This window comes from Lynx canadensis, chromosome C2, assembly GCF_007474595.2.
Source record: "Lynx canadensis isolate LIC74 chromosome C2, mLynCan4.pri.v2, whole genome shotgun sequence".
Taxonomy (NCBI): Eukaryota; Metazoa; Chordata; class Mammalia; order Carnivora; family Felidae; genus Lynx; species Lynx canadensis.
Genome location: NC_044311.2, coordinates 32,211,680 through 32,228,144, shown reverse-complemented (window position 1 = coordinate 32,228,144; position 16,465 = coordinate 32,211,680). Strand labels below are relative to the sequence as shown.

The 16,465-nt window shown below is 34.0% G+C and overlaps 1 protein-coding gene across 1 annotated transcript in view; it reads left to right on the top strand.

Moving 5' to 3' along the window:
• The window catches only part of STAG1 (stromal antigen 1), a 402,316-nt gene that overhangs the window by 236,828 nt on the left and 149,023 nt on the right, over positions 1 to 16,465 (top strand). The gene's annotated exons all lie outside the window — the stretch shown is intronic.

The following is a 16,465-nucleotide window of genomic DNA, read 5'->3' as shown; positions in this document are numbered from 1 at the left end:
CTGAAAAATACCATCTCTCCCCTCCCCCAAATTCATCTGAATGGCTTATGTTATCTGTTTAGGTAAGATATATGCTGATTTTGATAACTGGCATTTGATTGCCTTGAGAATGAAAATGGAAAATTTCTGGCAAATTTCAGCAAATTTGTCTCTCAACATTTAATTACTTTCATATATCATTATTTCATAATTCAGGATATTTTAGGAGTTCATTAGGCCATATTCTTTGATAATCCCCAAAATTAGTAGTTGAAGTTTGAGATTCAGTCTTTTTGTTTTACTTAATTACATTGCTTTATTGCTCATTATTATACCTAAGTGTATAAATTTTTATTTGTTTTTATATTTGAAACAATTCCATCTAATTGCAATCACTGCACAGCCAGCATTCTTCTCCTGCTGTAATAACTTGATTGTATCTAACTGTAATGTCTCTGCAGTCAGTTCATTTAGGTCAGCTATAGATAATCTGAGGAATTGACAGATTAGTTTTCACTTTTATTTTCATTTTAGAATATCTAGAGAGTTCTCAGCTAAGTATATTCATTTTTTCCTTGTTTCTTTCCATAACAAGGCAATTTTATTAATTTAGCAATTGTTCTATTTTCCCTCAACTACTTTAACACTGCTTACCTAAAATGACTGTTCTTTTTGATCTGTGATGTCGAGTATACACACGTGTGTGTGTACTTGCACCTATGTGTAAATACTCCCAGATTACATCCTTTTTAGTAGCAGTGACTTTATATTCATCTTACACATTATCATAAAAAACGCCAAATTTAATTTTGTTAATTACATTTCATCTTGCATTTACATTGTATTTCTCATTTATCAAATATGTTTGAAACATTGGTTCTCAAACTTTTGCATGCATCAGAATCATCTGTGGAGCTTATTAAAACAGATTGCATGGACTTACCCCCAGAGTTTAACTTTAGGTTATACTGATGCTAATACTTTGGGGAATACACATTGCAAACACCTGGTTTAAAATTTTGTCATATTCTGGCGTAATCAGTTGCCTAAAGCTGTATATTACCTTGGGTCATCCATGTTTTTGTCCATTTCTCTTTTTTCATTTCTCTTTTTTTTCTTATTTTAATGTGATTAATCCATATTAGTATCCATTATTCTTTTAGTTACATGAAACATGAAACAGTTTAGTAAAACCTTGGATTGCAAGTAACTTGTTTGTGAGTGTTCCCTGAGACAAGCAAACATTTCTAATACATTTTAACTTGATAAATGAACGGTGTCTTGCAATATAGTGTCTTGCAATACGGCATCAGTATGTGACCCCGAATGTCACATGATCACGACCGAGCCAGTGGTTCTTGAAATTTGCTTTGATATACAAGCGCTTTGGACTACAAGCATGTTTCTGGAATGAATTATGCTTGCAAACCAAGGTTTTACTATATTTGCTTTTGAGAGTAATATTTTTCTTATTATTAGGAAAAGAGGAATATCTACCCAATTTTTTTTAAAAAGGTAAAATAAAAATACAGTTATATTGCTGAAAATAATTTCTGTACAGGACACACATCAGATACCTTAAATTCTGTGTTTTAAGAGTATTTTCTTCCTCATTATTAGGAAGAAAAGGAGATCTTATACCCAAGATCCTTTAAAGATACTGTAAATACACTATTATTTTTAAATTATCTGATGTTATACACTTTCCTTTCTAATTTCATGATTTTTGCTATCTTCTGCATTTTAGTTTGCTCTTTTTTTCTTTATATGTTCTATTTAGTTTTCATCTTACTTCCTCCTATGCAGTAATGCCCATTTAGCTGGTTGTCAGATGCATGGTAAATGCAGCAGTTTGAAATAAATGGAACTAAACATAAAATAGAAATTGCTTCTAAATAGTCCAAGTTGCTCTCATAAAAAGTTTATATTTTCATCTCATAAGACCAGGAGAGAAAGGAGAACCAACAATGGAGGAATGAAGGAATGCTCAATGGAGGGCAAATGTTAAATGCTGTCCTGCTGATAGAACTATGAAGTAATAATTTATACTAAAAAGAAAACAAAAGATTTTGCTTACAGATATTGAGAGAGAGAATAACCTGGAGCTTTTCTGTAGGGGCAAGGTACTTCTCTTTAATCCAGAAACCTGTGTGTATTCTGTATAAAAGATTAAATATATGCCACATACTGTATTTAAGAACATAAGAGAATAATATAGAATATTTTGACTTTTAAAATGTCTCAGTTTCCTGAAAAATGCACTTAATTTTCATTTGCATTTGTTCTCCACTACAGTGTAAACAAAGTATTACATTCTTTTACTGACTTTATAATGGTCCATTCCACCTCCTTTCCATTGGCCTGTTTTTAGTGACTTTTATTATTGTTTTCCCTATTTTTATCCTTTTCATGACCTATATATGTGTTAATTTTAAATATTCTTAAATATATTTTAATTATGGCTCTTCTCTTCCTTTTGAGTTGAGTAGCTTCCTCCTCCTTCCAGTGCCTTTCTGTCTTTCTTTTCCCACAGTTTACCCGTGATCATGATAGCTTTTGAAACTGCTTGATAAATGCCATTTTGTTTTTACCTAAGCTCTTTGTATATCATGATCTAGCCTATTTCAATTTGAAATTATTTTTAAAAATATGATAAGAAAAATGGAAGGAGATCAACATTATATTTCTACTGATTTTTCAAAAGTAGAAACTTAATTTTCAAGTCATTTTCAAATTTACTTCAAAATATTACTATATGACTAATTAATGATTGTATCTCCCAAGGCCCAGTTTCATAAAATGTGGGACATATCAATCACCCACCCTTCAACAAAGCACAGAGATCTTACTGAGGACTTAATTCCAGACTAGATAATAATTATCCATATTTTCAAGAATTTTTTTTTCTCATCTTTGCCCTCCTCTCTCTCTCTCTCTCTCTCTCTCTCTCTTTTTTTTTTTTATGGTGTGTATGCAAGGGGCAGATTAAAAGATAATCATTTTTATTCACTTTGCAGGACGAGTCTTGGGGACTAGATAAAATGGGCAGGAACATTTAATCCTCTGCTTCAAAGACTATGTGCATGGACAGTTACAAGGCAGTTATGGCCAGATATGATTATCGGCTTTGGAATAAAATGCTCCTTGACATTGCTTATATCTTAGCTGAGAAGAGAGACAATCAGGTTAGTTGTTCTGTAGGGTACAGATGTGATGAGTTGCAGAGCTTGATAAGTCATCAGAGTGATCTTATCAGTAGCACTTTTAATTGATTTTCCAGATAACTCATTTTCTTATTCAGTTAAATAATGTGTCCCGTATTGTCAGTGTTTATGCATTGCATTTAATTGTATACTTTTTACCATATTTTTATTGAAAATTTTCATCATTCTGTAGTTCTTTAGGTCTGTTTATTCTACAGTTACAGTAGTCTCGTTTTTCCATTGGAGGTAAACTATGTTTCCTCTTTATTGAAATTCTTTTTGCTGTTAAATTTGAACACACTGTTAGCTATTACATTTTCTATTTTCCTTATTATTTTTTCTGTTCTCTTAATTGGAATTTTAAAACATGCTCTCCAATTTGTTTGAGGTAGTACTTCAGGTTGCAGTACAGTTTTCATTAACTATTAGTCTTTAGAATTAAGTGCCCTTATTTCTGTTCTAAATAGCTTCCTCAGTTGCACATATTGGAACATAGTTTGTGGATGTAATTTAAATAACATTTTGTCCTTATTTTGGTGGATTTAGAATCTGAGACTGGGCACATTTATTTATTCCTCAATTTGATGAACTTTTCATGAGGTAATAATCTGTCTTTTTTCCTCGAAGGTCAAAAAAAAATAGCTTTGTTGTTTGGTGTTATGAAGATAATTCTACTCTCAAAGAATCTTTTTCAGATCTATAGTTACATTATTTTTAGACATTTGCTTTAAAAATGTATGCCAATACTTCATAAAGTGTTTATCTCTAATTTTTGTTAGGTGGTAATTTGTAGGATAAGTAATGTTGATGTAATGTTATTTTTTTTTCTGTTTTCTCACCTATATGATTTTCTATTATATTACAAATAGATTAATATTGGCTACCACTCACTACTAAGGTGAAAATGCTAATTTGGACAAAGAGGATTAAGAACACAAAATTATATTAATAATAGCATGGTGATTTATTCTACTTTTTTCTGAGATGAATTCTGGGAAAATTAGAAAATGTGGTTAAGATCATCATATGAGAGTCAAGTGGTCTCAGTATGCTGGGTAGCCAGACTTGACCACTGGTGAAGTTAATCGGTCACTCTCAGACCCTTGGGGGAATAAACATTTCTTTATACCTTATTGTTTAACATTATTATGTTTACATATAGTTAATTTTATATTGACGTATGATTCATTGCTGATTATCATTTCTTACGAAGTCACAGTCTCTGGACTTCTACTCTGAAGAAATATACAATATATGAAATTGCTTTGCTCTCCAGTCATAGACTGAAAATCACTTTGCATCAGTAAATTGGCATCTTTTCTTTCACTTTCAGTTGCTGAAACCATATAATATAGTGGTTCACACCAGACTGTCTGGATCCACATCCCTCACTGCCTTTTACTGGTTTGGTAACTTGGACAAATCTTTAACTTTCCTGGCCTCACTTTCTTCACGTGCAAAGTGAGGAATATCATAATAGTGATCTCATTAAGAGAAATTAGGAGAGTCGGGGGCCTAGGTGACTTAGTTGGTTAAGCATCTGACTCTTTTCAGCTCAGGTCATGATCTCACGGTTTGTGGAATTGAGCCCCTGTCATGCTCTATGCTGAGCATCGAGCCGTTTGGGATTCTCTCTGCCCCTCTCCTGCTCAGGCACACTTGCTCTCTCTCAAAATAAATAAAAAAGATTAAAAGAAAGAAATTAGGAGAGCACAGACCAGTGCCTGACATTTAATAAGCTGTTCCTATTATTCTGTAATGACAAGAAGAGCTAATAGTGTTGGCAGTGTTTCACTTCATTCATGTTTTTATTCAGAATATATTGAACACCTACTCTTAGTAATAAAAGACATTGCCAATGAGGAAATCAGAAACAAATTAGATCTTTCAAAAACTCCTGTTAAGAAAAAAATAATTAAAAAAAAATAAAAACAAAACTAATAGCATGCATTTTTATTTTTTGTCTCGTCTTTTATTTTATTTTATCTTTTATTTTAATTTTGTCACAAATTCTCTTTATTACATTCAGTTAAGTGTTTTGGAATTCTTAACTAGACAGAATATTTTTTGTTTCTATGGTTAGGGCTTGAAAATTTTAGGTCTGACATCATCAAAAAGCAGACTATAGAGTATAAATAATCTCTTCATTTTTTCTTATGTTCATTTTTTTATTCTTCTAAAGTCCTACTTTCTCATTGCTTTGTACTTTTACCGTTGTATTTTTTGTTTTGTTTTTTTACTTCATAACCTTTGTTTGTTTTTATTAACCTCTCCCCTAAAGATAACAGTTCCCAGTTTTCCAGAGTTTGTGAATAGACCTTAAGTGTTCTCAATAATTGACCAAATTTGTGAATGCCACTATATCTCTAGCTGTATCTGTAAAATACAGTAAACTTTAAAAATGCAGTGATATAAATATTTACTTCAAATATGTAAATATAGGTATCTATAGTAATGTGTTAAGTTTTCTAGTTAACTATCATTTTCTTAGGTTTATCTTTTTCATCAGATATGAAAATTAGCTTTCTTTTGGGGGCCAGCTTTTATAAAGAAATCATGGTTTTAAAGTCACTTTACAAACATTGCTTATCATTATCTATTAGCTTGGTGACCTTAGACAAATCACTTCTGTGCCTCACTTTCCTCATCTGTATACTGTTAATACTAATAGTCCCATCTTGTAGGAATGAAAGGCTTAAATGAATTCGTGTTAAATGTTTAACATATAAAAGTCACCCAGTAAAATTGATACTATAACTACAACAGAATGACAGAGCTTACTTGGCTTAGTTCTAAAGAGGGCAGAGAAATTGAGAAAATTTTTTGTATATATTTAATTAACATTTCCATATTGTACATTTAAATGTTTTCTGTGCATATAAAATTACTATAGTGATATATTCAGAAAAGGAAAAAAGTACAAAAATAAAAATTACCCATAGTTCTACTTATCATTGTGCCCAGAATGTTTGTATTTCCTTTAGTTTTTTTCCTCATAAGCATAGTTTTGAGGGTTTTTTGTTTCATTTTTAAGCAAATAATAGTATCAATTTTATAGCATGTATTTTCTGTGCTTTTAATTTTTATAATCATGTATGATAAGGCAGGCTCATTTTCTAAAATCTTGGTGTCCTTTAAGTTTCTTAACTTTTCTGCTATTATTTGAGTCCTTCATCTTTTTTTTTGGAAAAGATGGTGACCTATTTTTGGAAAAGAGAGTGACCTGTTAACCAGCGGTCAAGACTGGCTACCCAGCATACTGAGACCACTTTTCCATCTTTCCCTATCATCTTTTGCTTTCTTTCTTAATTTATTCTCTTCTTTTTGGTTAGCTTATTTTTTGATAGCTTTGAAAAGAGGTATTGGGGAAGTATATATTTGAGATTTTACATGCCTGAAAAGTATATCATATACTCATGTTTAATTCTCTGACCCAATATAGAATTCATCATTGAAAATTATCTTCAGAATTTTTCCTCTAGCTTCCATTGTTGCTGATTATCATTTCTTAACAAGTCAGAAGTCCAGTGCTGTTTCAGCTTCTGATTCTGATCCTGTTTCTTTGGAAGCTTTTAGATTTTTCTCTTTATTCCTCGTGTTCTGAGATAGCATGGTGATACACTCTGATGTGTATTTATTTTTTCCCTTTCATTATTCTTGGTACTCTTTTTTGAATACCTATTGCTTAGATATTAATCTCTTTAATCAATCCTCAGTGTCTTATTATTTCTCTTCCATTTTCCATTTCTTAGTGCTTTTTTACATTTTTCTTATACTTCCTCAAATTTATTGAACTTAATTTTGACCATCATATAAGTTTCCTAAGAGTTCTTTCTCCAGGTTTTTTTTTTTTTAAGTATTAGTTCATGGATGTAATATCTTCTCTTATATCTTTGATACTGTTCATTATTATTACTCTGAAGTTTTTTCTGCTCCCTACTCTTTTCTTCTGATTCTCTGCTCCAATCACTCTCTTTCATGTTGGAACCTTTCCTCAAATAGCTATTTCTTGGTATTCTGTTGCTTAGAATATGGCATTACAAAGGCAGTTAACAGAGGGGCTGTGTGTGTCTCTGTGAATGTGTTGTATTTGACAGGGTAAGGCAGTGGCTTTGTCTTCTTTGGTGAGCATCACTGTAGGATGGTTATGTGGTCACCTGGCATTTTCATTGTAGACCCTAAACTGTTGATCATTATTTTCCCTGGGAAAGTTCAGCTTCTTTGCAGGAGGATCTTTCAATCTACTTAAGTTTAGTTGCTGTCTACCATTTGGGAGTTTGGCAGGGTGAAGCAGCATCCAGGGCAATCTGGATTTCACTTATATCCCTCTGATTTGTTTGATGATTCCAAATCTCTCGCTAATTTTGTTGAGAGAATAAACTTTCTGGACTTTCAAGATGGGTGTGTGGGGGAAAAATTGCTTGACTGCTCTAGGTTGTTGGAGTAGAGCCTTAGGGATTTAATTACTTATTTTATAAACTTTGACTTTAGACCTTACTTCCCTCCTTCTTCTATGGAACCTGGTATTTCTAATTCCTGAATGCTTCTGGGTTCTGCAGAATGAAATGTTTGTTTGTGTGTTTTTTTCTTTTTTATCTTCTTTTAGATATACCTAGTTGTATTTCCTTTTTTGACCACTTGGTGTGATTTGTATGCTCTCTGCTTACTTTCCTGCTTTCCATGTACACATACATACATATATTATGGTTTGGGTTTACCAGTATTTTTCTTAATTTATTGAAGGTGAAATTTGTTTTCTCATTATTTTGGTTGGGTTTTAAGAGATAAAGGGAATGGTTAAATCTCTATCTTATGGGGGTGCCTGGCTGGTTTAGTCAGTAGAGCATGCAACTCTTAATCTCAGGGTCATGAGTTCGAGGCCTATGTTTGGCATAGAGTTTGCTTAAAAATAAAATTAAATGAAAAATTAAAAACAAACTTATTTGTAGAGTGGAAGCTTTTTGTAAGCTTTTTTGTTTGTTAAAATAAGCTTTTTAAAACTAAAGGAATATAATCATCCCTCTTTTAAAAATATAGTTTGTCCCATTATCAAACATATTTCTTTGGTATACAGTATTAGTTTTCAAAAGTGTATTTCAGGGGCGTCTGGGTGGCTCAGTTGGTTAAGCGGCCGACTTTGGCTCAGGTCATAATCTTGCGGTCCGTGAGTTCGAGCCCTGCGTCAGGCTCTGTCCTGACAGCTCAGAGCCTGGAGCCTGTTTCAGATTCTGTGTCTCCCTCTCTCTGACCCTCCCCTGTTCATGCTCTGTCTCAAAAATATTAAACATTAAAAAAAAATTTTTAAAAAGTGTATTTCAGAAATAGATCATTAAATATAAATGCAGTTTTTAGATTTTGTTTTTATGTTTAGGAACACATAAATATAAATTGTTGGATATTGATTGAAAGAGTCGATGTCTACAGTCTTAATTTCAACCATCCCATTTGCCAATAACCACTTCTTTTTGTTTCAGTGTTTTTCCTCTGTGTTCCCAATTCCAGTATTGTTTTTCTTTCATTGGGACTTCAGATCCTTTGATGCCATATTTTTAGTGTTCTTCACACCATTTCCTCATTTCCTCAGTTTTCCTAGCATAGATCATTTTCAACTAGATTTATTATAATCCTGTCTGTCTTCATATCCTCAACATCCTTGCCTCTGTTTCCATCATGCCTCCTTTGAAAACCCTATATTACCACCTGCTCCGTACCTGTACCAGAGCGCTTGAAAGTGGCTGAAGAAAAACATACACTTGTAATGGCTAGGCTTTAGATTTTTCTCACAAGTGGACCTTTAATGTTGCCTAGAAATCCCATTACAGCATTCTACTCCATATTATTCCTACTTTCTTACAGGATTATTTCATACCTTCTCCTCAGACCTGTAATATCTCCTATTATCTTTTTTTCACACTTAGCTGATTAGTTTAATTGCTTAATAGAGTCAACAGAGAATTCTTCAAGGATTAAACCTACTAATCTAGGTGCAGCTATACCCATATTCTCTACTTTTTCTCTTACTACAGTTACTTCTAAGGTCAGTCCTTGCCTTTGTTCAGTAGATCTGAGCCCTGTTCTCTCCCTCAAGAACTTTGCTCTTTTCTCTCTACTGGCTTCAGTTCCCCCCTTTTATTAGATAATTCTTATCATTATACTAATATGCCGTAGTTGCTCTTATCTCTTAGAAACATTCTCAGTTAAGGCTCTCTAGAGACACAGAACCAAGAGAAGATGTACTTACTGATACATACATACATACATACATACCCACACACACATATATATTGAGGAGGGGGAGGGGTTTTTTAAGTTTATTTTTAATTATTTTTTTTCTCAGAAGACAAATGTTTTAATAATGAAATTCTTTTTTTCCAAAATTTTATGGTGTAGTATTGGTTTCAAGAATAGAATTTAGTGATTTCATCACTTACATATGACTCCCAGTGCTCATCATACCTCCTTAATACCCATCACTGGGTTTTAGCCCATCTACCACCAACATCTTTCCTTCAACCCTCAGTTTGTTCTCTGTTGTTAAGAGTCTTTTATGATTTGCTTCCCTCTCTTTTTTTTTTCTTTCCCTTCCCATATGTTTGTCTGTTTGGTTCCCTAAATTCCACATATGAGTGAAATCATGTGTTATTTGCCTTTCTTTGACTGATTTATTTCTCTTGGCACTATTTCTCTTATACAGTATAGCTCCATCCACATCATTGCAAATGGCAAGATTTCATTCTTTTTAATGGCTACTATTCCATTGGATATGGATGGATGTGTGTGTGCGTGTACGTGTACACATTCATCAGTCAATGGACACTTGGGCTGTTTCCATAGTTTGACTGTTGTTGATATTGCTGCTGTAAACATCGGGGTGCATGTATCCTTTCAGATCTGTATTTTTGTATCCTTTAGATAAATACCTGGTTAGTGCAATGGCTGGATCATAGGGTAGTTCTTTTTTTTAATTTTTTGAGGAACCTCCATATGGTTCTCCTTAGAGGCTGCACCAGTTTGCATTCCCACCAACAATAGAAGGGGGTTCCCCTTTCTCCACATCCTCACCAACATCTGTTGTTTCCTGTGTTGTTAATTTTATCCATTCTGACAGGTGTGAGGTGGTATCTCATTGTGGTTTTGATTTGTATTTCCCTGTTGGTGAGTGATACTGAGCATCTTTTTATGTGTTTGTTAGCTGTCTGGCTGGATGTCTTCTTTGGAGAAATGTTTATTCATGTCTTCTGCCCATTTCTTCACTGGATTATTTATTTTTGGGGCGTTGAGTTTGATAAGTTCTTCATAGATTTTGGATACTAACCCTTTATCAGATACGTCATTTGTAGATATCTTTTCCCATTCAATAGGCCACCTTTTAGTTTTATTATTTCCTTTGCTGTGCAGAAGCTTTTTATCTTGATGAAGTCCCAATAGTTCATGTTTGCTTATGTTTCCCTTCCAGAGATGTGTCTATTAAGAAGTTGCTCCAATGAAGTCAGAGAGGTTGCTGCCTGTGGTCTCCTCTGGGATTTTGATGGTTTCCTATCTCACATTTAGGTCTTCTATCCATCTTGAAGTTATTTTTGTGTTTGGTGTACGAAAGCGGTCCTGGTTCATTCTTCTGCATGTTGCTGTCCAGTTTTCCCAACATCATTTGTTGGAGAGACTGTCTTTTTTTTTCCATTGGATATTCTTTCTTGCTTTGTCGAAAATTAGTTGACTATGTAGTTATGGGTCCACTTCTGGGTTCTGTATTCTGTTCCATTGATCTATATGTGTCTGTTTTTGTGACAGTACTTTATTGTCTTGATGACTACAGCTTTGTAATACACTTGGAGTCTAGAATCATGATGCTTCCAGCTTTGCTTTTCTTTTTCAGGATTGCATTGGCTAATCAGGGTCTTTTGTGGTTCCACACAAATTTTAGGATTGTTTGTTTTAGCTCTGTGAAAAATGCTCATGGTATTTTGATGGGGATTGCATTAAATGTGAAGGTTGCTTTGATTAATATAGACATTTTAACAATGTTTGTTCTTCCAATCCATGAGCATGGAATGTTATTCCATTTAGTTGTGTCTTCTTCAGTTTCTTTCATAAGTGCTTATAGTTTTCACAGTATAGATTTTTGACCTTTACTTCTTACCTCTTTGGTTAGGTTTACTCCTGGGTATCCTACAGGTTTTGGTGTAGTTGCAGATGGGATAGATTCCTTGATTTCTCTTTCTGCTTCTTCATTATTGGTCTTTAGAAATGCAAATTATTTATGTATGTTGATTTTATATCCTGCAACTTTACTGAATTCATGTATCGCTTCCAGCAATTTCTTGGTTGAATCTTTTGGGCTTTCTACATAGAGTACCATCTCATCTGTGAAATAGTGAAAGTTTGACTTCTTCCTTGCCAATTTGTATGCTTTTTATTTCTTTCTATTGTCTGATTGCTGTGGCTCATACTTCCAGTACTGTGTTAAATAGCAATGGTGAGAATGGACATCCCCGACTTGTTCCTGACCATAGAAGAAAAGCTCTCAGTTTTTAATTGAGGATGATATTAGCTGTGGGTCTTTTATATATGGTCTTTATGATGTTAAAGTATGTTCTCTCTATCCCCGCTTGATTGAAGGTTTTTATCAGGAATGGATGCTATACTTTGTCAAATGTTTTTTCTGCATCTATTGAGAGGATCATATGGTTCTTATCCTTTTTGTAATGTGGTGTATCATGATGATTGATTTGTGAATAGTGTACCACCCCTGCAGCTCAAGAATAAATCCCACTTGATCATAGTGAATAATTCTTTTAACGTACTGTAGATTTCATTTGTGAGAATTTTGTTCACAATTTCTGCATCCATGTTCATCAAGGATACTGGCCTGTAATTCTCTGTTTTAGTGGGATCTTTGTCTGGTTTTGAAATCAAGGTAATGCTAGCCTTGTAGAATGAGTTTGCAGTTTTTCCTTATTTTTCTATTTTTTGGAACATTTTGAGAAGAATAGGTATTAACTCTTTAAAACACTGGTAGAATTCCCCTAGGAAGTCATCTGGCCCTGGACTCTTATTTGTTGAGAGTTTTTTGATTACAGACTCAATTTTTTTGCTGGTTATGGGTCTGTTCAAATTTTCTATTTCTTCCTGTTTCAGTTTTGGTAATTTGTATGTTTCTAGGAATTTGCTCATATCTTCCAGATTGCCTAGTTTTTTTTGCATATAATTATTAATAACGTTCTCTTATAAATGTTTGTATTTCTATGATATTGGTTATGATCTTTCCCCTTTCATTTGTGATTTCATTTATATGGGTTCTTTTTTTTTCTTTATGGTAAGTCTAGTCTACTGGTTTATCACTTCAAGGAAACAGTTCTTATTTTCATTGATATGATTTTTTCATTTCTATATTTATTTATGCTCTGATTTTATCACTTCCCTTCTTCTGCTGGCTTTAGGCTTCATTTGCTGTTCCCTTTTTTTTAAGGTTATTTAGTCTGAGAGACAGAGAGCGAGAGAGCGTGCATGTACACGTGCAAGAGGAGGAGGGGCAGACACAGAGAGAGAAAGAGAATCAATCCTAACCAGGCTCCACACTGCCAGTGCAGAGCCCAAGGCAGGGCTCATACTCACAAAACTGTGAGATTATGACCTGAGCCAAAGTCAGATGCTTAACCAACTGAGCCACCCAGGTACCCCTTGCTTTTCCTTTTCTAGATCCTTTAAGGTATAAGGTTAGGTTGTGTATTTGAGACTTTTCTTGCTTCTTCAGATAGGCCTATATTACAATATACTTCCCTTTAAGACTGACTTTGCTGCAGCCCAAAGGTTTTGCACTTTTGTGTTTTCATTTTCATTTGCTTCCATGTATTTTTTAATTTCTTCTTCAATTTCATGGTTAACTCATTTATTCTTTAGTAGGATGGTCTTTAATCTACATGTATTTGTGGTCTTCCCAAATGTTTTTTGTGATTGACTTCAAGTTTCAAAGCTTTATGTTCTGAAGATATGCATGGTTTGATCTCAGTCTTTTTACTTGTTGAGGGCTGATTTGTGACCCAGTATGTGATCTGCTCTGTAGAATGTTCCATGTGCACTCGAAAAGAATGTGCATTTGCTGCTGTAGGATGAAATGTTCTGAATATATCTGTTAAGTCCATCAGTGTCATTCAGAGCTGTTGTTTCCTTGTTGATTTATGTTTTGATGATCTGTCCATTGTTGTAGGTGGTGTGTTAAAGTCCCCTAATATTATTGTATTATTACCATTGAGTTACTTTGTATTTGTTAATAATTGATTTATGTATTTGAGTGCTTCCATGTTGAGGTCATAAATATTTATAATTGTTAAATCTCCTTGTTGGATAGACTCCTTAATTATGGTATAATACTCTTCTTCATCTGCTATATTCTTTGGTTTAAAATCTTGTTTGTCTCATATAGGTATGGCTGCTCAGGCTTTCTTTTGGCATTCATTAGCATTATATATGGTTTTTCATCTCATCACTTTCAATCTGCAGATGTCTTTAGGTCTAAAATGAGTCTCTTATAGGCAGCATATAGAAGGGTCTTCTTTTTTTTATCCATTTTAATACTCTGTGTTTTGATTGGAGTATTTTGTCCATTTACATTCAGAGTAATCATTGAAAGGTATGAATTTAGTGCCATTATGCTACCTATAAGGTTGGTGTTTCTGATGATGTTCTCTGTTCCTTTCTAGTCTTTGTTGCTTTTTTGGTCTTTTTTTTCCCCCAACTCAAGGGAGTTCCCTTTAATATTTCTTGAAGGTCTGTTTACTGGTCATGAATTCCTTCATTTTTTGTCTGGGAAACTCTCCTTTTACTCTGATTGCCTTGCTGGATAAAGTATTCTTGGCTGCGTACTTTTCCCATTTAGCATGTTGACTATATCATACTACTCCCTTCTGGCCTGTCAGTTTTCTGTGGACAGATCTGCTGCGAACCTGATCTGTCTTCCCTTGTATGTTAACAACTTTTTTTTTCCCTTTCCTCATTCAGGATTCTTTCCTTGACTGTGTATTTTTGAACTTCACTGTGATATGTCTTAGTGATGGCAGCTTTTGTTGAATTTAATGGGAGGTCTCTATGCTTCTTGTTTTTTGATGTCTGTTTCCTTCCCCAGATTAGTGAGATTTTCAGCTATAGTTTGCTTAAATAAACCTTCTGGTCCTTTTTTTTTCTCTTCATTTTCTGGGACTCCTGTGATACAAACATTATAATGCTTTAAGGAGTCACTGAGTTCCCTGAGTCTACATTTGTGATCCAATACCTTTCTTTCCTTCTTTTTCATCTTCATTATTTTCCATAGTTTTTATCTTTTGTATCGCTGATTTGCTATTCTGCTTCATCCATCTTCATTAGCATTGCATTCATTTGGCTTTGCATCTTGGTTATAGCATTTTTTTATTTCTGCCTGACTAGTTTTTAGTTGTTTAATCTCTACAGTAAAGGATTCTATAGTGTCTTCTGTGCTTATCTCAAACCCAGCTAGTTTCCTCATGATTACTGTTTTAAATTCTGGTTCAGACATCTTACTTTTATCTGCATTGATTAAATCCTTGTGACTTCTCTGTTCTTTCTTTTGGGGTTAATTCCCCTGTCTTCTCATTTTGTCTGGGTTACTTTCTGCATTTGATTGTTAGGAAAGACCGTTGTACTCTTCCAAGTAATGGCTATATTAAGACGAGGTTCCCCCCCCACCAGCCCCCAGAAAAGGAAGCTAGATTCTAGGTGTGTTTTGGTTTGTTTGTTCAAAGAAGCTAGATCCAAGGGTGAAAAAAGAATGAAGATAGATCCTGTTTCCCCTCAAACTGAAGCTTTCCAACACTCTATGATCAGTAGACTTGGTGCGTGCGAGGGGTCTGTGCCAGGGAGATGTATTTCAGTAAGTTGGCTGACACAATTGTGGGAACTGGCAAATTTGAAATCTGTGTAGGACAGCAAGCTAGAGGGAGGTTGGAGTTGTACAGCCCTGATGCAGAATTTCCTTCTCCAGGAAACCTTAGTTTTTTCTTCTTAAGGTATTCAACTGACTACATGAAACCCACCACCTTATTGAGGGTATCTCCTCTACTTAAAACTGGCTGATGTCACTGTTAACTATATCTATGAAATACCTTCACAGTAACACCTGGATTAGTATTTGATTCAATAACTAGATACTGTAGCCTAGCCAGGTTGATACATAAGACTGACCATTACATTCTCCCTTGTTTCCTCATGCCTTTCTTCCTACAGTCCTAATACTCTCCTTTTCTTCGCGGCAAATCTCAATTATTTATGTTCACTCCTTTTTGTCTTGTCTTCTTAATTCTCTTTAAACACACTCCAGTCAGATATCTGTTTCTGCCACTTCAGTGTTTCTGTTCTTAGTCAGCAGTTACCTCTTTATTGTCCAAATCACAGGGAAGCTCCCAGGTATTATGTTTCTCTCTCAGTAGACATAGCTACTTCTTCCTTCTTAAGTCACTGTCTGAACTTGTTCTCTGGAATACACACTGTCATAATGGATCTTAAAAAGCTAAACTGTAAATACTGAATTATCTCAGAACTCAGTCTTCAGACCTTTTTGTCTTTCCTGTCTTTATTCACTCTTTGGTGAATAAAGTGAAAACCAATTCCATAATTTTATTATTTTTGTTAGAAAATAATGATGGTGGAAGAGGTAATATAGTCATATGATTTATATATATGGTAAAATGTCATTCACCCATGGCTCTGAGCTATCAAATTATCTTCTTGAAGGCAACCAAATTTGGCAGTCTCATAAATTTTTTTCCAAAGATTATGAATATAATAGCACATACATATTGATTGAGAGGCAGTATGTGATATAGTGCTTAAGAACTTGGACTGTGGAGCATAACTCCCTGTAATCAAATTCTGTCTCTGCCCCGTTGCTGGCTGTGTAACTTTCAAGTCTCTTAGCTGATCTTGGTCTCAATTTTCTCCTATGTACAAAAAGAATAGTTTTAATATACTTACTTGTTTGAGTTATGAGGTATAAATGACTAAGTATGTGTAAAGTGCTTACAAGAGTGGCACATAAAAATAAATAACATTCCTTTTTTTCATAAATGATAGCATTGTATACATACTCACAAGCTTCTTGCTTTTTTTTCCCCCATCAACAAATGTCTTGATAAGCTTTTTTTTTCAGCACATAAATCATGCCTCATTTTTCATTGGATGATGTGTTGTTTTATTTGCTCTAAATAATGTCTTTGATGATGACTTCAAATATATATCTACTGGATATTTCCACTTAGATACCTAATAAAATCAAA